At 35.8% G+C, this 26,754-nt stretch overlaps 1 protein-coding gene across 1 annotated transcript in view; it reads right to left on the reverse strand.

Annotated features, from left to right (window-relative positions):
- PRSS12 (serine protease 12) overlaps positions 1 to 26,754 on the reverse strand; it is a 759,839-nt gene that overhangs the window by 204,041 nt on the left and 529,044 nt on the right. The window lies entirely within an intron of this gene.

Genomic DNA, 26,754 nt, shown 5'->3' on the forward strand with positions numbered 1-26,754 from the left:
AGGCACAAGAGCATGCAGCTCTGCAGTGATGAGAACATTTTGGTCAAAACAATGCTCTTCAAAATAAACCTGCCTCAAATTTTCCATAAGTGAAACCCTGCTGTCCCTATCTGGGAAATGAAAGGAGGAAGGTACTATGCTAAACGTGTTTAAATGCAGAAACTCTTTGGACAACACTACTATTCTCTCCTACCAGGCTGTGAACTGGAGCAAAAGTCGGAAGGAGAGTGTACATGCCATTCACCTCCTTCCTCTCTCTTTTTTGTGCTCTAGCCTTTAGACTACACCTTGCTGTGATAAATTATGACCAAAGCCACCTGTGCCACAGGTTCTACTCTAAGTATTTTGCAAGAAAGTTGCAGTTCTGCTGAAAGTATAGAAGGCACAGGATGAAGTTCTTCAAAGTAGTTGATAAAGCTGTGATCATGACATCTGGTGTTGGTTCCCTGTTGCTGCAAGACCAGGAATTTTCATTCTTCAGCTCATAGCTGGCTGAAATCTGAGTTCCCCTAGTCTTGGACAGCAGTGAGCATGAACTGTACAAGTCAAGTGATAATTGCAAGTTATTATGCTCTCACAGCTTTAAATTTATAGCCAAGGCACCTCTGAAGGACAGAGTAGATTCTGCAAGAGAAAGATATATCCAGAATTACTGGCTTGCCTGGGTTTATTTTGTATTCCCTCTGTACCCTCCATTAAGACTTTTTATTTATCTGTACACTGGGGATGCTGGTATGTCAAAGATATCTCAGGCATTATTTAATTCCACAAATTCCTGAAATCTCAAGGCAATGTGTTTGTTAATTATTCAAAAGTAACTTCCAAATTATTTAATTTAGTCATTACTTCAGCCAATGGCATGTGACAGAAGAGCCATGCAGAAATGGGAATACGTCATCAGTGTTAGAACATACATAAAAAATAGGATCAGTTTATGATTACTTTATTGTTACATGACTCTCAGCTGATTTTTCAAAAAACTTAAATTCATTTGGTACTAAGAAGCATTTTTAACTCCACTGTTCTTCTCCTGTAATGATCAAGCATAATCCAAAGATTTAATTCAGACAAGTGACCACAAATATTGATGACTGTCTGCATAGCAAAAATACTTTTTTTTCTCTCGAAAGTGGGCAAGAGAAATCACTTGAATTTTGAATTTATAAAACAATGTTCATAGTAACAATAACAATAGGTTTTCCTAGTCTTTTAAAAAAATATTTCTTTGGCAAGCCTGGTCCAAATCAGGAAAAAGAGTCACAAACAATAATTTCAAATCATGAAAATAAATTAAAAAGACCATTAGTACCTTAAACAAAGTTTTTAAGTATTCCTGTTGAACTTACCATTCTTCTTGTTCATTATTCCAATAATAAACAACAGATTAATTTTCTTCTCCATCTTCCTGTTTGTCACTGCACATATGACACCACAGCTGTACTTCATCATCTGTGGTCTTAACAGACACACAGGAGAGCAATGCAGTACCTTGCACCAGATGATCCAGTAGCCTGACCAAAAAAAAAAAAAATATTAATTAACACTGGACACACTAGCTGAGCAAGAACAACACAGCTCTGTTATTGGTAGGTAATATAGATTTACCAGTGACACATCATGATAAGTGATATTGATACCAACTGACAGATGATAGGTTTTAAAAAATATGAAGTTGTTCTTCATTTACTGGTAAATGGATGTATAATTCAAGAGAGCTTTTCTAACATATCCATGCATGAAAACATTGCTTTATGGACCTGATCTGTAGTGCATTTTAACCTCTAATGGGACATCAGAATTTCCACAATGTGGTAGAAGTAGAGTCCAGTTCTTCTAAGTACAGTTAATAACATACCCATTTTTAACAATACTCAGAAATTGTGCATCATACACAGAGATCTTTATTAGCTCTTGAAAAAGATATTTTGGTCACGAGCCTTAACTGCTATAAATGCTTAGAAAATGGGGCCCAGTCCTTAGCATTGCTGTACCATATGAGGTAAGGGAAGAAGGAAGAACATGTTCTTAAAACACTTGATAACTATCTTTATGTTACCAATGACCAGCTCTCTCAAAATGGCAGTAGATTATTTTCAGCTGGAACCCTCATTTCCAAGTAACAGATGTTTCTGTCATTTGAACAAATATTAGGAAAACACAGCCTTTTTGAAATACCTGTTAAAGAATCTCTCTATGATCTGAATCATCTGTATAGTTGATATAGCTGTATAGCAGTTTTTTGCTTGCTCCAGATCATTACCGAAGTCTGGCAGCAACTCTCCAGAACTAGTTTGTGTTATAGTTCAATGGACAACAAATGTGAGGCTTTATATGAGGAGAATTTTCTGCTGTTCTTTGGACAACAACATGTCATTACTTGGGAATGTGGCATTTATGCTGCTGTTTTATAGCTGTAAGTAGTTTTAAGCCATTACTTGTCCTGAAGCTAGGTTCAAATAAGTGACAGATAAGTGGCAACACAAATTCTCCTACACTTGGAAACCTTAATCATAACAAACAGTTCTAACTGATCTCTGAACACAAAATATCGTGGGTCAACAAACATGATAAATTCCATAAACGGACAATACCCTGTTGGCTTAGATAATTAACTGAGACCACCTTTACTGTTAAATTCCCCCATATGTAAAGCTTTTAGCTTTCAGAGACAGTCACAGGCTGATATTTTACAATTTTTACTTTAATTTTTATTTGCCTGCTTGTGTTTTTACAATGTAGTTAAGTTATGAGAGTAAGAAACATACTACCTTTACATGTGCAGGAACAGATCAAAGTAGTTTAAAAAGCAGTATTCATATTTAATTTCATTAGCTTTCTCTTACTTATTCTGGTATTCAGGCTTGGGTTCTCCTCATACTTGCAGACACACCATCACCAAACAGTCCACCATGTATTTTCCTAGCCTTGTGAGCTCCAAGAACACTGCACTGCAGGAATTTATCAATGAAATGAGCAGCAGTCTGAAGGCTGTACCACATCTACACAAGAAACTGGATTTTAGTTATCATCCCACCATTGTTGCTGCCTCCTGGCTTGCCACAGATTCTTGCCTTTATTCTGGCTGTCAAAGCTGCAGAAAGAACATGGGTTCTAGGGAGGAATTTATGCCTTCTGGGCACTAGGGACCATGCAGAGAATTCTAAGTCATTCCTGGAGAGCTTAGACATCAGCACAGCAGAGGTATAGATCTACTCTGGCTGGGTGTCAGCTTGATCCATTGATAAGGAGATCAGCAGTAAAAATATAACCACAGTTTTAAGGTTTTGAGGATGTGGGAATCCAAATAATGACCCTTTGAAAGGCACTTTTCAGAGAAAGGTTTTCTTTTACCGGAGTTTCCATGCAGAGGTTTATAAGGTATGATGCATGTTTTGGAAATTGTTAGTGTCCCGTTTTTCTCTTTCAATTAAAAATGTATGCAATTAGTGATTGAAATAGAGCAGTCAATGTTATCTAAAGAACTGGCCTATTCATATTTTTCTTGGAGCAAGAGAAAAAAGGGAAAAAAAATCAGGTAAAGCAGCCAATATTTTTCTTAACTAGAGTGTACATAAAAATTCTTGTTCATTTAAAGAAATAGACTGTTACTGTAATTTTGGTGGATATTGCCTAAAAGGAGAATGTTATTTGGGCATTTTTTCTTACACTTGTGGCATTATGAGTAGCTGTACTTCTTGGCAGTGTATCACAGTACATTAAGTAAGTTCAGGTTACCTGTAATCTTTGTATCACAAATGATCTAGCATGGGTCATAAATTCTGTAAATTTGAGGTTGCCTAAAATGGAGAGCAAAGTAATCAGTCACTCTCATAACCTGATAAAGCCTGGATAATCACAAAAAAGAGTTGTGACAGGAACTAAAGGAAAATATGGTTCATTTAATCTTTTATAAATTGATAAACTTTTGCGGCTTTAAAGGAATGACCCTTTCAAAGCAAAATAATCAAATCCATCTCTTGTCAGTTTTGTGAGATTTATAATTGGAAGCTGATGATTTTTTAGCAATACTGTCAGTCTGCTTTTCAGATCAATGCCAATGAAATATTTTGTTTACGATTTAACCTCCATTTCCCCTAGAATTTGAGAGTTTTAATACCAAAAGTAGTTGTGTCTAACTCTATTGATCTAGTGGTAAATTAAATGGCAAACAAAAGCAATTGTATTGTTTTGTCAAAATATTCTCAATAGGGAGCAAAATTCTTTATTAAAACGGGATATGTTACACTGAAATGAAAAGAAAGTTTTATTTCAAGAATGATCTCTTTAAATAGCAGAGAAAGACCTTCACATAGCTAGATTTATTTGATGGTAATAGTGCAAAGGTAATAAAACTGAAATTGTATATTGAATTTCTTTTCCCTACTATAAAGACAGAAGACTCCCCCAAAAGTGTAAAACTTACCTAAATGCACCTGATAATTTTATTCCAACAATGTATTTTCTTTTTTTCATCAAATAGTTAATTGATAACTTTTCTATTTGGAATTATTTGGTTTTATTTATTTTTATTTCCTGCCAAATCCTCTATTGATCTCTGAAATATTGTGTATAAATTATATATTGTGTGTAAATTATATATTCACAGTGAGATTGCTATTATACAAGGACACAATGAACACATTGATACAGAGGTTCAGAAGAAAAGGAGGGGCAATCTATTAAATAAAAACTATTAAATAATTTAAAACTTTTAAGGGGGTATTTCCAATGTGAAGTTAATATTTCAGCCATGTACTAGATCATTGAATCATAGAATCATAGAATCATTTAGGTTGGAAAAGACCTTTAAGATCATTGAGTCCAACCATAAACCTAATACTGCCACGTCCACCACTAACCCATGTCCCTAAGCACCATGTCTGTGCATCTGTTAAATACCTCCAGGGATGGTGACTCAACCACTTCCCTGGGCAGCCTGTTCCAATGCTTGGCAACCCTTCCCGTGAAGAAATTTTTTCCTAATATCCAACCTAAACTTCCCCTGACACAACTTGAGGCCGTTTCCTCCTGTCCTATCACTTATTACTTGGGAAAAGAGACCGATCCCCACCTCACTACAACCCCCTTTCAGGCAGTTGTAGAGAAGGTGATAAGGTCTCCCCTCAGCCTCCTTTTCTCCAGGCTAAACAACCCCAGTTCCCTCAGCTGCTCCTCATAAGATTTGTGCTCCAGGCCCCTTACCACTTTCGTTCCCTACTTTGGACATGCTCCGGCACTTCAATGTCTGTCTTGTAGTGAGGGGCCCAAAACTGAATTCAGTATTTGAGGTGCAGCTGTTAAGATTAACATAATTGGAGAAATTACCTATTTAACAGGTTGATAAAATCATGATAGTGATTACTAATCATATTAATTCCACTTGCAGGTTTGCTTGCCAAGGGCTCTAAGGTCAGTGAGACTTCAGGCAGTAATTTCAATAGGAGAAGAATAGACTCTTAGAAAAATAAGAAAAGTCATATAAAGGTTTCTTCTTATGTGGCATGATAAGAAGACCAAACAATGAATATAAAAAAATGCTCCATGTAATAGAAAATAATTATTTTAAATGTTTTTTTTGATCACACCAACTGGAAGGACTTGCATCAGTACCACCCTCTTAACAAATCTCTAGAGATTGAGGTATGTGCAGCTTACAAAAACTAATTGCTATGGAGTTTATCCATCTGTAATTATTTTCTTTAAGATAGCATTGGCTATTTAAGCTTGAGGCAACAGGAGAAAATTGATTTTTTTATGATGAAACCCAAACTGCTGCAAATAGGACATCATGATTCATTTTAAAGATAATCATCTGCCTGTGTCTCTGAAAACAAAATTGTTGATGCAATAAATAATCCCCACCCCCACCCCCCGCCCTCTGCCCCAGCATAAATGAGACATTTGTAAATCCTACATTTTAGATTCTTTTCCCTTTTAGGAGCATTTTTTTCAAAGAATTTTTTAAAGTTTCCTGAAGTACTATACTGTGACTCTGAAGCCCTGAGTGAGAAGTGAGGCAGAACTGCATGTCCCTGCAGGAGGATTAGACAGGCTGTGATTCAGACTAGCTGTTTCCCACTGCTACAGTTCTTTGTGCAGGTTGTGTGTTGACCTAGTGCCACACCCTGGGAGCAATATCAGTGCTCCATGCTTCAGCCATTCCATTACCTGGAAACACAGGATAAAAATACTATGTTCAAGTTACTTAAATTAAAGGTATTCAGCATTTCAGCATTCTGAGAGTCGAATTTTGAAATTAATTGAGGAGGCATTTCTGAAGTCAGGCATATACCTGTTGGTGATCTTGTAAAAAGCTATGTAGGTTGTGCATGTTGGAGAGGCTCTGAAGCAGAATATGTGCCTGTATGATAATACTTAGTGATAATATTCTGCTGATACCGATACTAATCCTGATAGCAGTGTTCCACTGATACAGAGAAATGTCAGATAAAGTTTCCCAGTTTACTGTGCTGGGGTGGGGGAGGGATATTCTGTAATATTGGGTGTGTAATAATTCACAGACCCTCTCCTGAAATCTTTCCCTTACATAGACAAACATACAAAAATAGAATCTAGCTTTAATCAGAGAACTGGTTTTGCTGTAGAAATTTGCTCAAATCCACCTCAGTCCTTCTCAGCAATTTTGTGGTGGTACCAGATAATGTTCCAACTACAGAAGAAAGGATAGGGCTAGGGGCAGATGCAAAGAAACGGCTTTTGAAAGCTGAGTTTACTGGTCATGTTATTTCTGGGTTGCCAATTATTGATTATGAGTGTTGTGGCTATTGCAAGTGGAAAAATCCTCATGCACACACTCTGGCCTTCCCTCCTTCTGTAGTAGGAGCAGGTCCTTTCTGCACATAAGGCTGTCTTAAGATGTCTGTGGGAGGATATAGGTAAGAAGGTCTCTATAAGAAGACTGTTCAGGCTAAGGCAGTCATTCCCCATTTCTAGAGGGCCAGGGAAAGAAAGCTGTCTGACTCACTTTGAGCTTGCTGCCTGAAGTTGCTGTCTACTTTGTGCACTGAGCTAGCTCTGAGTTCGTCTGCTTGTGGTGGTTCAAAGGATGGGCATTTGTATCTAATTATGAAAATAATACGATGAAGAAGACAGAGGAGCTCGTGACACTAACATGTTTTTTAAATTTACATTTCTTTGGTTTGGCATTTACAAAGATTTGGTTATTAGTGAAATCAGTACAGATTTTGTTACTAAAAACAATGGACTTAAAATAGTGAAATTTGTGGGTTTATTTATATTTTTATTTCTCTTCCCAAATATTTTTTTTCTAGTTCAACAAGGTGAGCTGGAAAACTGCCCTGAGAAATCTGTTTGATGGGCAGTAGAGACCTGAAAAGTTGTATTTGATTCAAGAGATGAGGGTGAAAAGATGAAAGAAATTGTAATGTAAATGACAACAGGTATCAATGAGATTATATACCAGTATTGAATTCATATGTAGTTCAACTTCAGAAAGTTTAAATGTATGCTGGCATTTGGCCAGATAAAAATGGGGTGCTACAGTTCAAGAAATTAAACTGTCATTAAGGAACACTTAGAATTAGCTTGTAAAATAAATCTGAAAAAAAACCCCAATGGAAAAAATGACCAGGGTGGGGGGATAAAGAAAACTAAACCAGAATGCACATTACAAGCTTTATGAATGTTATCTATGTATTTATCATTCATACTAAGTAAGAGCAAAAGCCAAGTATAACATGATTCAAAACAAGCAGACAAATTGTTTACCCTATAAATGTGAAATGTTACAGAAATATTTATGCAGAGAGCTCATATTTTAGGAGTAGGTATTACTTATCAGTTTATTTTCTTTTGCTTCTCAAGGTGATTTCTTGTTGATACTGATAAATTGTTCTGTTTAGCATGCAGACAAGAACATGATTTCAGAACTTGCAACTCTACCTAGCCTTATGGCAGGACGAAATGAAAATTTGTTCTTGCTGTTTCTGCAGATCTTTTTGATGTGAATAATAAAGCTAACAGATGAAACAGGATTACTGTTTAGAAAATTTAGATTTTTCCTAATTTTGATTTTGGTCTAGATCTTAAAGTTGCAATTTCAAATTTTCCTATTAAATGAGAGCAGATAGAATTTCATTTTAGAAATACCAAAACATGTAATGAAGCAGACCCTGCAGCTTCATTGGTATTCTTGTCAGTTTTACTGCTGCCATTGGCAGAGAAGCTGACAAGAATACCAATGTCACTGAGCAGGCAGGTTGCTCCCAAAATCTATAATTCTGGGCAGTTTATCCCAAAATGACCACATTCTAATCCACACTATTTCCTTTGAAGCTGGAGTCTTGAAAGTCTTTACACTTTCCCCCCCACACACACCCCCCAATCCCCTCCAAAATCCCTGACTCTGGAGCAGGTGAACATTTCCATCCCTAGGAAACTGTACTTTGAGAAACACCAGCATCCAGATGGACTGGCTAGGTGAATATGTGTTACTGTCCCATAGTCACAGAGCTCAAATTTCTACCATTAACAAGGGTTAATGGCCTTGAGAGTTTCAGTAAGATTTTTCAGAAATCTTCCTGACCTCAACAGATTTTATTAGTCTCACTGACGGAGTGAGTTGCCTTTGCTTAGGGGTCCCATGGTTTCTGAACTCAGATACAAATTCTCTGTTGTTATAATATAGAAAATTCCAGCACTGCTCAGGGTTTGGAGATTCTAATATCAGAACATGCAAATTTTCATTTATTTTTGTCCTCTTCAGTGAATCCTTTGTCTCCAGTGAGAGAAAAGAGCAAAGGTGGTGACAGAGTGCCTCCTGAAAATAGGCAGCAGCCTGGTAGTGTCATTCACTCATATCCATGCTCCAGCTCTGCCTAAGCCTACAGAGGCCACCTCATTTGGCCATATTTTGCTTCGGGATTGCCTGCCTCTGACTAGGTATTACCTACAGGACAGATCATAGGAACTCTTCAGCAGTACACATCAACTGTGTACAGCAACTGAAAGGAGTCTTTGTAAGAGAATGCTGAGGTAGAAATAAGGACCCAAATACAGCTACTCTGGGACAATGGGGGAACAACTGGAATAAATGCTCTGAGAGTTGCTACAGTGAGATACTCCCTTGAAATATTTTACTAATGAGCCTGTGTGACTGAGTTAAGGTTTTACTTGGCTTTCTTCACGCACTGTAAATATTCATCTTCTCCAGTCTTCTCTAGGTTGTGATTGTTCTGTGTTCATTGCTGGCATGTGTATGTTTGCTGGATCTATGAATTAAATATCATAGAAAACTAAAGACCTGTAACAAAAAACAGCTTAGTCACTTTTGCTTTCAGTATAATCTCCCTACCTCTTTAACAGAAACAAATTTAGTGCTGTATCACTGTACGTAAAATCTTTTCCAAGAAGATGCCTGCTATGAAAATAAGATTAAAGCTGACATTTTGACTGTAGGTCCTTCTAGCTGAGGAAGAGATTATTAAAAATACTTTTAATTATAAAAATCATGTAGGTGTCTTATACTATGAAAAACAGTATTTTATGGAGTGTTGAGCAGTGCACATTCAACAGGAGAGTTCACATGGATTAATCTGCCCACTGGGATGCCAGTCAGCCAATTTGATTCTTTCAGTGATTTACCAAGTTCTGATGTGTTTAGCACTGAATTTGACTTATCGTCAAAGTTCTATAAGTCAAGTGGGATTGATATGCTTATAACAGCTCCACTTGTTTTTCTTTTTCCTTTATTTAATTAAATAAGGGAGTTAGTGAAATAGCATTTTCTATCTTTGCTGTGCAGACCAACAGAGTAAGTATAAAGCTGTCACTGATGTGCTATGAGCTCACGATTTTAATCTAGCCAGATAAATTGGACAACTATATATTTTATGACAGTCTCAGTAGCTAGCCTACAGAGTTGTCTGTGAAGCATAAATTAGCCATATGTCTAGGTGTTTCATTAACAAACATCTTAATAAGAACATTGATCTTGCTGAATATGGCATCTCAGCTATAATAACAATGTTCGAGTTGTTCTATTATGGCTAGATGTGCATTTTCATTTTCAGAAGATATTAGAGTTATTGAGCCTTCAACAAATAAACCATGTAAGGAGAAACTAAGTATGTTAAGAGCCAACTCCTGGTCTGTTGTAAATTAGTATGGCTTTGCTGACTTCAGAGAGGAGGATCCTGCAATCCATTTCCATATGAAAATACGTGCATAGTGGTATGCAAATAGCCGCATCAACTTAGATCACACTATGAGGGCCTGTGTTCTGCTCAGTATGGCAGTTGCCAGTTGAGAAAAAAAATATTTGCGTATAGACAGGACTTAAAAGAGCTGCAGAGCACTCTGATAGTGCTCAGATAATGTTCTATGATATGGGAACAATATCGGAGACAATTCAGAGCAGCAGTGTGTTTGTAATTTGCATGCATCAGACTTGACTACGGTGGGACTCTAGACAAAATAGCTGTTAGCAAAACCCTAACCTGATGTTTTTATGCCATCAATACTGGTATAGACATTTTATCCCTAAATATGAGACTGAAAGTTTCAAAATTAAAGGTATAATATTTAAAAACAAATAGGTTACTATATTGCTCAGAATCCATCTGTTTAAATTGAAGATTGCAGAAGTTCATCATATGAAATACATATGTGCAATTTTTAAAAGGGCAATTTTATGACCAATAATTAACATTTGAAGCTATGTAAACTGAAGTAAGGAACATACTATAATTTTAAAGAGTAAAAGCTAATTGCCTATTGAGGGGCAGGGAGCAAGAAGAAATTCCTTCCCTACTAGCATTTCACAGGTTTCTTGGAGGTAGATGATGAGCCTCCCATCATGGAAGTCATCATCCTTCTTTCTTTATGCCCTATATAGACCTTGATAGTGGATCATAGGACTTAGCAGGGACATTTATACCTTTTCAAGATAGATAGAGGCAAAGCTGTGGACTTGGTAGCAAGTATTGTAGCCAACACAGGATAATCCATCACTCGGATAAGTGAGCAGCCTAATGTTACTTCCTATTCTTTCTAATAAGGACTTCACAGACAAGAAATTATGTGGTATCTAAACTATAAAAAGTTTACTGGAACTATTGGTGGAGTAATTGAGCTTTGGTTTGTGCTATTTCCTGCTTATGTCTAATGTTCTGCATATTACAGTTCTTCTCCCCTGATATCAGACTTTGCCAACAGGACAATCAGTTACTAGATGGACCAGTTGTCTGACACACGTTAGCAAATTCACCCTTTCCTCTGTAACTGAAAAGACAAGAGGGCATAGATTTATGTCTTAAAAATCATATAGTATGTTAAACTGGCAATGTTTGGGTAGACAGATATTCTCAAACTGTATTAAAATTACCAGTCAATCAATACTTTTAAAAAAGTGTTGAAATTAACTCTCACTTTAATGAAGGTCATGGAAGACTAAGTTTGGTGTCCAACTCTATTCATCCATGGTAAATATTCCTCAAGATGTTGCATCTAAGATAGGAATGAATAAATTCATTCACAATGATGAAATATTAGAAAAACTTGGCTTTAAGAAAAGAATATTGAAGGATTTCCTTATGTAAGCATGGCCACACTCATCTGAATTTCTTCTTAATGTTCCTCATAAAGAAAAATCTCTTGTCAGCATTCAGTGCTCATTAACAGTTACAGTTTTCTGAGAAATCAATACTTATTCCAGAGAAAGTAGCTGAATTTGAAATGGAATAATTTCATTTCTTGAAATCAGAATATGAAATCAGTTATTTGCAAAACAATATTTACCACTTAATAGAATCTGTGTCTATTTCTGCTTTCTACTATGATACATTTTTAGATCTGAATTTTCATTTGGATAACATGTCTTGATTCCTTATTGTGGTTTATTCTCCAGTTAATGTGTTGTGTCATGAACTTAAGCACATACATGATCAGTTTCTTTTGATTATTTTTCAAACAGTGGAAGAAAAGTATAAGTAATATTGAGCCTGAGAAGGTCTTTCCAATTTTATCTTGCTTATTCAGAATATACTTTCAAAAATTATGACTCAGTTGCATATTAAGCCATTCTCAAAGTTACAAAAGGAGCTACTAATAGCTTGGACACATTTTAAAATCCTTTTTATTTCAGCATTTAAAGAGAATGATTTTATGAGGATATATATGTTTCCATTATTTCTAAACCTGGTATGATATTCTAGAGTTCTTAACGCTTTTTTGCAGATGAATAGAAATTATCAAAATATTTTTAAATATCTTCCACATCAAATGATGACTTATGTACTTCATGATATGCAGCGTATTATCTGGGTAGTTAGCTGGAAGCAAATAGTCAATTTTGTATTAATTTGTGAACAAGCAACATTAGCAATTGCAAATGATGCTGATGATGCAAATGCAAAAAAAAAGCTTGTTATAAAATTAAAATCACTGACAGTATACCAATATTGCATTTTGAAATATTCCTAATGCAGCTTTATTGCTGTCCTGAAAATGGTCTAGCAAAGATTATTACTTTTTCAACTATAATAACAGAAAACCATTTGAAATATTTGGTATTTCCATGGTGAGCCGCATAGAAAAGAAAGCAAAAATATTCTCCCTTTGGCTATACATAATTTCTTCTATGCTACAGAAGTTCTACTGGTGAATTTAAAAGAAAAAAACCCCAAACTTTTTTGGGTTTATGTCACTGCCATCTACTTAACACAAGTAACTATTGTTTCTGTAGATGTTACTGTGTCACTTTACGAAAGTGTATGAAATTTATAGATACAAAAAATGTTTTAAGAATTCTGCTCTTTCATGTTATGCTAGAATTGGTTTTGCTTCCTCCATTTGTCTTATGTTTTATATCTGAAAGACCAGATAAGGCTAGTATAAGCAGTTGAGAAGCTTATTCTGCATAAAATGCAGTAAGCATTGTGGCAGATTTTCTGACTTTATTGATCCTTGAAAGATTGTATGTGCGCTCATCCTAGGAAGTGCAAAATCTCTGTTCTTCACCCCAATTATCACAAGTCTTGTTGCAATTTATCTTAGACAATTAAAAGTACTAATTTAGATATATTTATTTAGCTACAATATGACGTCCTTCTTATTGGCCCAATCACCAACAGCTGAGGTAAATACATATGATAAAATCATATTTAGATATGAAATAGTTCAATATGTAGGGCAATTTTTGCTGGTACAGTCAACAATGCAGACTTACCTATTTTTGCATTTCAGTGGTAGTTAAAGCAGAATCTGTTGGTTGAGATGCTATATTAATAATATTATTTGAGACTGAGGGCACTACAAGATGTTGTAGCTAAAAAGTGGCCTCCAAAAAAGATTCCAAAAATGTAGTCATATAGAGGTCTCACAAGAGCTTGGAAATCAGAATATTATTCACAGTTGATTTCAGGTCTTCATTCCTCTGCGGACAGTTTTTCAGTCTTCAGTGTTCTCAGTAGAAACAGAGGGATTCTCCAGTGCTTTCTTTGAAGGAGTGATACAGGTCAATTCTCTGAAACTCTTGATTTTCCTTCCAGTTCCATTGAGCAGTTCTGATAGTCTGCAGTTGTATCAGCAGCTCCAAGTGCACCACCAGCATGGAAAAAGGATGCCCACTTTGAGTAGAAGTCCTCCCAGATCACAGGTTACTTAGGCTGGATGAAGTTTTCCAAGAACTCTGAGGAGGCCTTTCCTTGGATATTTCCAGGTTCTGAGCAGAGGAACCACTTTTCTAATGGCTTCAAGATTTTATCCTTCACAGAACAGTCAATGAGACATTGAAGAATATTAATATGCATATACAGTAAACATTTGGAGCTTATGAAATCACTAATTAAACTGCATAGCAGTTTTCTTCCATACCGTGGCATTTCTTTACCAGACTTATGAGTACAAAAACAGAGGCCAGACTAACATCACAGTTTGACAGGTAGAATTTCAAATGTGGACTTACCTGATAGGTACAAAATGAGTAAAGCTTCAAATCACGGATTTGTGTTTCATTACTAGTTTTTCTTTAAAAACTAAGTTTCTTTAGGCTGCCTTTTATACTGAAAACAAGGTTTAAGTCAACAATATATTGGTTACTGTTGCTTTGAAAAAGTTTGATTGATTCATTCATCCTTTTGTTCATTCAGTGACTGAAATAAATTATTTGCCTTAAAATGATGGGTATGTCATAGCTCTAAGGGACAAAGTAATACACTTCCCTTTTGGTTTCTTATTGAAAAAGTAGAAATAGAAGGAATTGAGGAAAAAGTAAATTTAAGTCCATGTTTCTTTTTGGTTTCTGAGCACTAGGAAAAATACTTGTAAAAGTATTTATAAATCTGTTTTTTCCTTCCCCCGTCCCCCCCTTCATTTTAGGCCTTGAATGAAATGCTTACCTTTCTAGCCAGCAGGTGAGCAATAAATATTCCGGGGTGGGGGGCAGTAAAATGGGTCTGTAACAGCAGTTGTCTCCATCTGTTGCCATTTCCTCATTTTTCATTGTAATTTTCCTTCAGTATGGATTTGCTGTACTTCTTTCCTTTTCTGACCACACTCTTCCTTTATTCTGGATAGGATCTTGGATAGGAAGACACATACACATACAGCTTGTGATGGAGGGAAATAACTGTTTGTACTTCCTTTTTGAGCTCTGATAGCAACTTACAGAAACTTACTTGATTTTTTAATATTCCTTTTTAATCTGCTAAGCTTGCAAACAGACTGGGGAAAAAAAAAATCAGTGTAGTAATATTATGTTATTAAGAAAACCACATCAAGACAATATTGAGAATTACCAAACATAAAGTAATTTTTATTGACTTCTGTAGTTCACTTTCTATACATGTGACTAGATCCAAAGCAGAAATAAGAAGTTCCTACCAGAAATCCCCCATGTGGTCTTAATATTTCTCTAAGGTTCACTGAAGAGAGCAAAGCCAGAAAAGATCATGGGCTATTGCTGAGATCGTTAAACTGCAAGTTTTCCCTTTAATCTTAAAGTAGGCAAGTAAATACTTCTTATAAAGTTCTATGTTCTTTTGTTAAACAATATTGTATGAGTAATCACTCTTTCCCTGCAAATCTTTAAAGTATCAGAAAAAATGTATAGATAATTTTAAAACTGTTTTCTCATACCAGTGAATTCTATGAGGTGAGTATGTCACGTGAGTAGTGCTGACAGACTTGACATATCAAATCTGACATATCAATGAGTTAGTTGCCTGGGAATTTGTTGTAAGGAAAAGTGAATACATGGATTTTCAGATGTGAAAACAGCCAGTAATTTTTTCTAACAGGAGAACTGTGCTCTTGAATTCTTATCTGTGGGAAGTTGCCACTTCTTTGTGTATTGTGATTTACCTTGACTTTTTCTTAGATGTGTACTTGTTACTGGCAAATGCTGACCAGTGTAAACTTAAGTCCTAAAATCCACAAAATGGCAAGTATTATTTCTAAATAGTTTTGCTGTTAGAAAGATAAAGGAAACTTTCATTCTGAAAAGGAAACCTTCCTGCATCACACAGATATGGGATAGCAGTGCTAAATAACCCTACAGTCCTTCAAAGTTCAGTCTTTGAGCTTTGCTTGCAATTAAAATGCAACTTTGCTGATATTCTCAGTAAAGCTGCCCAAAAATTGTACCCATGCAGATATAAATAAATACTATTAATGCTTTTATCCTCTATCAGAACTCTCAGCTTTCATAATCTGCAGATGGATAACACTGGTAAAAAATGCAGATTTATTAGAGTTACGACCGGAAATTTAATCTTTGAAATAAGAGATTGTTAGCAGGTACACTGAGCTTCAGAAGTAATGTACATAGTGCTAGAAAGCTGGCAGCTGAGGCTTCATGGAAATATGAGGAGAAAATAATATCAAACAATATGATCTCTATGCACTTTTACAACCCAAGTATAAATAAAAAATTATTCTCTGATATTACAGTGTGAAATATAAAATGTAAAGTTGAATACAATATTCTGGCAAGTAAACAGTCAGAGGGGACAATATTACCTTAAATGAATGTATCAGAAGGCTCATGTGGCAATTCAAACCAGTAATGTTTGAAGGGATCAAAGTTCTCAAGACACATTCCTGTCCTTTACTACATTACCAAAAGCTAACCGAGAAGAGTTACAGCAAGTAACATTTAAAAGTATTTAAATATATTATGCATTAGAAGTACCTCTGTGCTAATAATCAAGAATGACAAAAATACTGGAAGGAGAAATACTCAGGATGCCAAAGATACCTTCTCTTCAACCATTAAACTTAGCAATATTGCCTCACTATCTAGAAAGTGGAGTTTGGGAACTACAAGTTTCACTTTCAATAATGTTTGAATCCAGTACAACTACACCTTCAGATGAGTCAAAATGAAGTTTCAACCACTTTTATCAAATATCACAAATTTTTTTTAAGGGTGATCAGAAGGGGAAAATATGTCACATTTTACACATTTTATTATAGGTTTCACTAACTGTGTCAACATTTTTTACAAAATGTGAAGCCTGATGGTAGAGTTTTACTCTAGGCATAATATGTATAATGTTATGTAATACCTAATGAAGTCTTCCTATCTTCACTACAAAAATGTTCCCAAAGTGGATTTGCTAATGCTTTTCTAAGCCAAGATTTAAGCTGTCTACAGAATACTTATATTCCTTTATACAGCATCAAAACATACACTGATATTATACTAATGTTACCATCTGAATAAAAAATGGCATTAAGGAAACATTTCTTGGCAATGAGCCTGTCTAAATCAACTGGTGGAGAAATTCTGTGGTGTTTACTTTATGGTTTGGGTAAAGGTGGGAAGAAAATTTAGAAGATTACAGCCTTGAAATGTCTTCAGCTGAGGACCTGAGCGAATCTACCAGTTTCTGTTACCAGGGTATGTGTTCTGGCCACACACCAGTCTTCTGGTATTATGTGAAGAAAACTTGGCTGTATAGACTGCAAATGAGTCATGATATGATTCAGTTAGATTTCTGATGTGCTTATACAGTCACAGATAGTATGCTGCTTATCTGCTACCTAAGTATTTTCCTGTGCAAAAAGAATGCTTTACAAATAGATCAGCTGACATTATATATGCTTGGTGTGGTTGAATCATAAAAGTGTGTGGAATAAGGACAATTTAAAGCAAGGATCCCTGTCACAAAACCACTAATGGAAAATTTCTATTTTCCCCTGAATTTTTAGCTACAATTGCATTAAATAAATGAGACACATATGTAAACGTACTATCCTGAGCAAGAAGACAGTCTTTAAGTATGTCATTCATAGAGATTCTCTATATAAGCACTAAAAGACTTATGAAAGTGAACAGAGAAATCTTTAGGTACCCGCTTCAGGAAACATTTAAACTGATGTGTAAGTGTTGCAGCAGTCAAGGATGCACTTGACTTAACCATTTGAGTTTCACAGTTAGCTGTCTCTCATTCATACTCTAAAGGCAGGATTTCTCATCTAGTTCTGCCAACAAAATAACGTTTACTTCTAAATGTCTTCTAGTTGTATACTCTACTCTTCATGAGGTTTTCCTGCTACTTTCATCATATTCGGCTTCCTCAGATATGCATTTTCAAAATCAGAGAGGTGAAGTTTCCTGCAGATTTTGTGCTGTAAAGTGGCTCACTGCCAGAGGCAAGGCATTTAAAAAGCACCAGCTGCAGCACGCTTGGTGTCTATAGCAGATAAGTTGTTCAAGCTCAGGGTTATTAATTTAACAGCTATCTTTGCCTTCCATTATCATAGGGTACATTAAAATTACCAGCCATAAATTGTATCTCTCTGCTAGTCTGAAGAAGTTTGGAGAAATTAAAGAGAGTAAAGATTGAGGTGAATAATAACAGTGATGTTACCCCCTTCTCCTTTCTCCACAATGCAGAGACTACATACTTGTCATAGCTGGACATGTAAGTGTTGATAACTGGCAAAGAGCACTTTCCCTGGGTAGCTAAAATCTACTTTCCCAGCTTCCTCTTGTGGGAGTAACAAGGTGAACCCAATTGCTTCTGTTGGGAGAGGACATAGTAGACATGTTTCAGTGACTCACAGCATGAAATAGCATACCCACATTTTGCAGATATTTCTCCTATGTAGTAGGAGTGAGGGATCATAGTACGGGCAGTCAAAGGGGCGGGGGGGCAATTTGTAACCAGTGCTAGCAGGCAATCTTCTTGGTATTTGGAAGGTACACTACTAACAGTATCAGTGGATGCTTTATTCTTTGTGATTGTTTAAACTGATTCCCTTTGAAATTCACAAACAGTAGTTACTGTTCTTTCGTGGGAGGAGTCTGCCTAGAGTGTCCTGCTGTTCCATATGCAAAGCTGTGTGGCTTTCCATTACCATATGCCAGAGAAAAATGTAAAAGACTAGTAGACTAGCATTACTGCAAGTAATACATAGGGTCATGTTCAAAATGTTGTGATAAAAACTATATTCAGAATTAAAATGGTTGAAGCTGAGAAACTGGGGCTGCATCAAGATGTAGTACAGCTTCTTGAATTAGCAAAAGTTTGGTAAAGTTAAGTTTTAATTTGCTATCCTGCGTGACAACATTATCAGCATTTCTTCAGGGTCCAGCACCTGCTGGCACTAATCATTTTGCAGGATCAGACCCTTAATATGTACTTTGTTGGCACGCCTTTAATTGCAACCCATTAGGAGCCAAAGTGTTTTCTAATGCTGTAGATGTGTGTGCTCTGTATTTCACGAGGAACTCAAGGAACAGTAAACAAAACTCTTATTCACCAATCTGCAGATAGGGGTGGCAAGTGACTGATGAGGTCTGCTTTCTGACACTTCATCAGCATAATTATTGGAGGTCAGAGCAGTGACAGTGTAAACTGATAATTATTCACATACAACACTGAACGGATAATTGGTTGGGTTACACTGTCTGTTAAGGTAAATGTTGAAAGTGCTTGAATGGTAGTGAATATTCTCATGGTTATATTTTTTCCACTTAAGGGCCTGATTCAAAACCAGTTAAAGTCAGTGACTCTTGTTTTTCAGTAGGTTTGGTATCAAGATCTGAAAAGTGCAGGGTGCCTAAGTTTTTCTTGCTTTCTTTCTGTGCAGGAGGTGCAGAGTACACTATAAATGGTTTATCTCTGATACAGCGTTCACAGTAGTGGCGGTGTGTTCGCTCTACAATTTCCTTGGTTTAAAATACTCCTACACATTTCCACATGCATTACATCAGTTAATTTGCTTATTAATTCACAAATGAAGCATTGTCTTCTCTATAGGGATTGCCAGTTGCAGAGAATCCTTCTTCTCAGTGTATTTCTCTTCTGTTTCCTTAAGTACCACACATTCCTGCTTTGTTGGACCTAGACCACTGCCTCACATCATAAAGGTAAATTAATGGATTGAAAATGCATATTTCCTGTCTTTTTCCCATAGAATTATGCATTCTTAGAGTCCTTGAGAATTTTTATGATCATTGCTCTAAGGCTAAAGAATATGCACTCTTTTTTTTTTTTTTTTTCCTCACTAAACAGCTCATAAGGATGAGGTTTAATGTTTGCTTGACAGTGCTTCTGGATACATGTAGGATCTGGGCTTCTACAGCTTCAGACTATTATGAACAATTGAATCCACCCTGGCTTTAAATAAATTTGTTAAATGTTCATTCCTCTTTCTAACTTATATTTAAGTTAATAAAAAATGTCCAGCTGTAACATTTATCATGAAGATAGGAACAGATAATTGTGACCTATAACAGAGGTTTCTTGCACAAGCAAACTGCAAAGAAAAGTTATGTCGATTTTATGTAGCCTTCACAATTGTCATCTGAGCATGCCTAAGTATTCATGCTTTTGACTGTTCCATGAGTTGTAGCATTGAAACCCAGAAAACTCAGATGCAAATGAGTGTAGGTGTTTTGCAGGATATTTGGAAATACGTCATTATTCCCATGCTCTTAAATGAGTGATGTATTTAATGAAAGAATGAGTCTTACTTTGGAAAAAAATTTAAATGTTTAATGAAGTAGGGTTTGCTACTGAAAAAGCATTTTTTCATGAACAAATACATATTTTGGCCGTGATTTAAAATTTGCCCTATGCAATAACAACTTTACATATTAGTTAAGCCTTTGTATAGGCAAGATTTTATGAGTCCATCCTTTTGTCAGAGAGGAGCCTTATTATCTTTACTAATGCTTATAAGCCTGAGTAGAACAGTTTGCAGGAGTTAGACCTTTCAGAAAAATAAATGTTGTCTTCTTACCAGCATACAAGAAATCACTCAGTACATTCCTCCAAGCTACTAGTGACTTCATTGAAATGTACACTGGAAAGACTCCCAGTTTATCTCCTGTAAATAATGTTTTCAGTAAGATTGGAGGGAGAGGAGAAACATGAAGAATGACAAGCTATTTATTAGCATCAAGGTACAAATTGTTGTCACTGTCAATGACACATTAGAGAACAGTGTTTTCTTTTCTTGGAACATGAAAATCCAAATGCAACTATAGAAAAGGAAAGCATCTTAATTCTCTTTATTTGTCTTCTACTGAAAAAGCTTAGTTCTTGATGACCTGAGCAGTTTTACAGCTAAGACATAATCACTAATATTAGTAAATTCAAGGAGACTGAGATTTGCCAGCTGACATGTTCTGAAAAATTGGGTTATATAGTAGCATGGTGCATATCCTCAAACCAGCTCAGGGTAAAGATGTGACAGATACTACTTCTTCTAGTATCACTCTAAAGCTAAACATCTAATGGCAAGCACTGTGTGAAATAGAGAACTTTCCTTATGTCGGTCTGATAGATGTTCATCTCTAATGGCAGCTGCTAAAGTGCCTTGGCTAAATAAACACTTGGTGTAAGTCAAAATGGATCCAAATCTGGTCTTCTGCCCTCCTGGATGTAGTTTTCATGTGTTTGCTGTTTTGATGATGTAGTTCTTGTACTGAATTTTTTTAAGGAACAGAACTTTTGCAAAGCGGTTCAATTTTTTTTCTCTTCTTTTTCCTGGCAAGAAATATTCTTAAATTAGACTCATTAAAAATCTATTGTATTGCTGAGAGTGCACATGCCAGAATTCTTTTTCCCCACTAATGTGAAGTGGGAGAAGCAGAAGTATCATTATATTAATGGATTGCGGAGAATATACTCAACTACCACCCAGCTTACAAAGCAAAATGTAACAGCATACAAAACTATGATAAAATGAATCTAGCTGCATAAGACTGTAATAAAACTATGATAAATGAAATCTAGCTGCATATCACCATGACAAGTAACTCCTAACTGAATTCACCTATCAAAGATCTGCTATCCTTTGTTAAGACAAATAAGACATTAAAACTGCCCTGAAGGCTCAGTGATGATAATGCATTGGTAGTATAATTTCACTCAATAGTAAGCACATTCTAAAGAGTGAGACTTACATGAATCAGAACCATGCTTGTGCTAGAAATGTTGGGATCTAGAAGCCTTTCCCTCCAAATTCTACATATTAAATCTTGCTGTTAAAAAGGAAAAACAGTTTATTGGCAAGCCAGTACTCTCTTCATTTCAATTATTCTTTAAAACATCTTTATTATATCTAAAAGGTCAGATAACTAACATACTTACCTGTTTAACGGCATACAGTTACTTGTATGCATTGAAAGATGTAAGATTAACACCAATACTATGACTCATGGTGTGAAAAATAAATTCTAAATTAAAGAAATTAAGAAATCCATGCTGGATTAGGGACTTGATATTTTTATCTTTTTAATCTTTTCTATGAGAAAGAAGGTGAGAGGAAGTTTTGTGAAATGTATGTGAATCATCAATCATCATAGGAACATTTCAGTCCTATGGGTATAAATCTGTCATAATTCCTGCTTTCTCTCATTTATCTGTCAGTATGTCTGAATGAAGATAATAGTAGGAAGGGTTACAGAAGAAGTTAACTAGCAAATTTTAAAACCCTGACTTAAACCAAGGGAGATTATTAGCTGGATCATGGGAATTAGTCCCAGGATGACTCCTCTTATGCAAGACTAGGCATCCTAATGCAGTACTGTTTAATATTTCAGTGATCAGAGAAAGGATTGGTTTCACCCAATGTAAACCAAAAGTATTTTAAAGCTTACAGTTATTTTACAAAAGTTTGTATATTATCTACTTTGTTTTCTTTTTGCAAAGACAAATGGAATGTTATCATGCTGCATCGCAGTAATTCTTGTCATTGAACTACTTATTACAGTGGTATTGTAGCAGCAGTTATGGTTTGAGCAATTTCTGGCCAATTTATCAATATCAGAGTCTTAATACTTTGATTAAAACCAGATGCATATATCAAGTGGGACCTTGATTTTCTTGCTTGATTATAATAGAAATTTGCCAAAAGGGCTAGATACAAGCTGGTTTTTGGGGCAAGTTGAAAATGAATCATATCAAGGCACAAAGCCAGAGACTTTGAATCAGCAGGCAGAATGACAGAAATTGGAATTATATTTAAAAGAAAGAAGTAAAGTTTCTCTTGGATGAAAGATCAAAATTTTTTCTGGCATAAAAAATACCTGTTGCCAAGGAGATCTAAATCCTACCCTCTGCTCTCAGCTACCAGTACATCTGTCAACAGTTGCTAGTACAGCGGCGTTGTGTCCACATCAGCTAAACCAGCCTGTTTAGCTTTAGAGACTTCATGGAAGCCTCCATGAAGCCAGTCTGCTACTTGCCAGGGACTTATCCGGACACTGAATTGGGGATTGGTGAGCAAGTGTTGCCTTCTACAGTACCTACCTACCTCTGTGGTTCCCAAACCCACCCTGGTCTCTGCTCACTACTGCAATGAAAAAATACAAGCAGTGGAGAGGCAACTGAGAGATTATGTCATACATGGGAATATGTCAGTCATTTCAAACTTTACTTTAGAATGTCAAGACATCCCACATCCTTGAAGATACAAGATTGGTCTCCTGTTATTTTGGCATGAACAAATCATTGCCCTTTTTAGAGCTCACATCCCACATGTTGTTTGTAAAAGGATTTGTGTCTGTGCCTGCAGATATTTCCCTGCTATTACACAGTTATTAATGAGTTTCTTTTGGACACTAGTATTTGCTCCTATTGGTATTTGCTACTTGAATTCTTCATTTGTATCCTTTTTCTGCTATAGGGTCATACATGTCTCTGTGGTTTTTGTCTTTCTTTTCAAAACAATCTTAATTCTCTAATAATTTGCATGAGAGTTACCATCTTCCCTCAGATTCCAGTTAAGTCGGTTCTGTAACAGACTTTTGCTCTGCATGGTATGCATCATTGTGACCAATCCTGTTTGTTTTCTGAAATATTCCATTTGTGCATGAGCATTAGTAGCCTTTAATCCAGTCTTCTGTAGTTCATGTGCCTTATCTATTTTTAACTTCTATTTTACCTTCAACTGCCTCTTCTTTTACAAGATTTTGTTCTAGCAACCACAGTGATTAGAGAATATTGTTCTAAACAAGGGCACAAAGAAAGCATGAACAGCCTAAGGTTGAAGAATGATTAAATGTCTGACACACCAAAATGGACATACCCTCTTCTTCTAAGACCTAATGATTTTCACTAATTACATACAAGTATAACTTTGTTATGCCACAGAGTATCTATATACATCATCTTAGTGTCTAAAGGAAAGCTTTAAAACCTGGCTACTATTTAAGTAAGTCCTATGTAACTCTGCAAGCTCAGTAATGAGACCTACAGCTAAACAGAACTTGAACTGGCCCTTTCTGATTAGATCAGTTTCATCCCGACCTCTCAAGTAAAGGGTCTCCTAAAGGGAGGAAATGGAGTGCTTTTTCAAAGCATATGTAAAAATGATACAATGTTTGGATAAGCTTCCTTTTATTAGTGTCAGGTGATCTTGCTGATGCTCATTTACTAGGAGAAGAAGAAATAATGGAAATCAAATATTTTCTGTAATTTTAAGTGGTTATACAAAGATCTTCTCTCACCAACCATATAAGTCATTTGAGAAATCAGAGCCTCAGTAAGTGAGTACCTGACTTGGAAAATGAAAAAGACTTAAAATGTTAGACTGAAATAAATAGATTAATGATTACAGTGGGCCAGACTCACTTAGGTGGCATACAATGTGTACTGGATTATAATAATTCAGTGGAATGTCATTTATGAAATAGCATAGGATAATGGTTACGAAAATAGCAATGAACATGAAAAATGAATGTTCTAAGGCCAGTCATATCCAAAACTCTGAAGAAAATTGGTTTATCAATGTAGATAATACAATAACACAGATACGCATACAAAAGGTCCCACCAGAACATCTCTGATAAAAACTGCAGTCCTCTGTTCTCCTGTCCCCAACTTCCATCTTCCAAGGTGTAATAGTTTTAGCTAGCACTTGAGTTTACATTTTGGAAGTTAATGAAGATGCAGTTTTCTGGCTTGCCAATCATTCCTTGGTCTTGGTTCAAACTTGAGAGAATAGAGAGGGTGGCGGGAAGCCGGTGATCATCCACTTACTTGTAACTGTTACCTTGTAAAATCAGATCAGAAGTGGCTTTTGCCTATCAAAAAACCCCTTTATCAGTCATAGCACAGGCAAGCTGAATCTGTAGTGCCCTCTAAATGCAGATATGTTCCTTTACATTATTTTATGTAAGCAACAATAACCTCAAGATAACATGCAATAAAACAAAGCAATATTGCTGAAAAAACCCACCCTAATTTCCAGACATGAGTCATCTTCAGGATCCATGTCTTGAAATTCAAGGAGACAATTAAGTGTGTGCATGCTGGTGAAGATTTTTATTTTGATTTCAAGCAGCAAGTGCATTAAACATGTCTGAGACAAATTTTTGGCCTTGAAATATGGAGTTAATCCACTTCCTCACCTCTGTTTCCTAGTCACAGTCAGCACAGTTTCCCAATTAAACTTCTAGTTCAGTACTGTTTCCATAGCAAGGAACTTGCATAAAAGAGAAGTAGTGGGAGATTTTCAAAGTACCTATGCTAATTAGGTGTCCAGCTCTCATTGATTTTGAATAGGAGCTAGGTCCTTAAGAACTCTTTATGCCTTTGAAAATTTCTCCTGTAATCTCTCTCTGTTCTACTTGTACAGCCCCTAGCATTCAAAGACTTAAAGTCCAAAGAAAAGTAAAGACAGTGCATGATGCCTAGTCTAAATTACCCATCATGTCAGAACTACTATTTAAAATTGAAAGGTTTCAAAAGGATACCCTATATGTTGTTGACAGAAAGAAACTTTAGGGCCATTAATATTTTACACATTAACTCCTTACCTGCTACAATGCCTGCTTTTGTGTAACTTTAAACATAAGGTTTCTAGTAGGTCTGTGAATTAAATATATTTGTCCTTGAAGGGCAGCAGCACTGCTGCTTAATTCTCAATGATAAATTATGATGGGTTGACAGAATAACAGATTTACTATGATTTTACTATTTTCTAAAACTATGACTCATTTATAAGGCAAGGCAAGTTGGGAATTAGCTATTTCATGTACCATGTTCAAATATACAAGATTAAATGTCATATATTAAAAAAATGCACATGTACGTATTATGTGCCTTTTAAAAAACTATTTTACCAGCCTGTAGTTAAGAACTATTTCCCTAAAATTCTAAGTATTCTCCTAGTCATTCTGAAAATCTTTTCAAATTATATATGAAAATGTCCTAAGTCTTTTCAGAAAGCTTTTTCTAGGAAAGGATTTTGTTATTTGTAACAGCTAAAGTGAACTACAGCAGAGCAAATGTTCACTGGCATGCACTACTGATGCAGCAAAGCAAAATTTGTTAACCTCTGACTCTTAACTGTGGGGGACTTCTTAACTTATGGGATAAGGAAAGGGAGAAAGACAGAGAGGGAAGGAGAGAGAAGGGGAGAGAGAGGATTCTGTTCTGCAGCTACCACTAGTAAAAGGTATGCACTTCTAATCCTGTATATCTTAATAAGGGCACAACTTGCAATAAAGCAAAAATTATGAGTCTAAATGTAATTCCACACCACTGGAAATGACACAAGAGTGCATCTCATTTTGTACAGGTTAAGTTCCTCTAAAATTTAGAATACAAGACTGCACTCTCAGTTAGGATCTAAAAACAAGTAGGAATTCTTATTAATGCCTGGTTGAATGCCTTGCTGAACAAAACATAATCACAGAGTACATCATGTGCAATCAAATTAGAAAGGACCTTGTTCTCCAATCTGCTCATCCATCTATGGTGGAATAATTGCTTCTTTAGAATGAAATGTTAATAATGGCTCTTTAGACTTTGAATGCAACTAAAATGCTACATACAAAATAGAACCCTTCAGTTACAACATTCTATTGATCCAGCTGCTTAGAACAACTCAGAAAAATTGAAGTCTCTGGTTTTATGCCACGAGGATCACCTAAACCATATGTGATGGTATAAACTCAGAAAGTTAGCTGCAGTTTAGTGCTTCTTATTTTAGCCAGAACAAGCTAATAAATAAAGCTAATAAAAACAGTTCCATGGTTTCTTGTGATCTTACTCAGCACCTTGAATGTCCCCATTGGTCTAAAAATGACAGCAAAAACTCCAGATGAACAACAAATCTCAGTATACGATTATTGACCTCAGATGCAGTAACTGGAATTTACTAGGCTTATCCCAATTGTGATCTCGGGTATTAAGAAGCAGGTAAAACTCCATAAAAAGCTATGAACAGTGAATGCTAATAAAGAAGGCACAAAATGGAAGCAACAAATGGAGAGTCCAACAGCTAATGGACAAAAATTGCAAAGTT

This window comes from Accipiter gentilis, chromosome 12 (assembly GCF_929443795.1).
Source record: "Accipiter gentilis chromosome 12, bAccGen1.1, whole genome shotgun sequence".
NCBI classification, from domain to species: Eukaryota; Metazoa; Chordata; class Aves; order Accipitriformes; family Accipitridae; genus Astur; species Astur gentilis.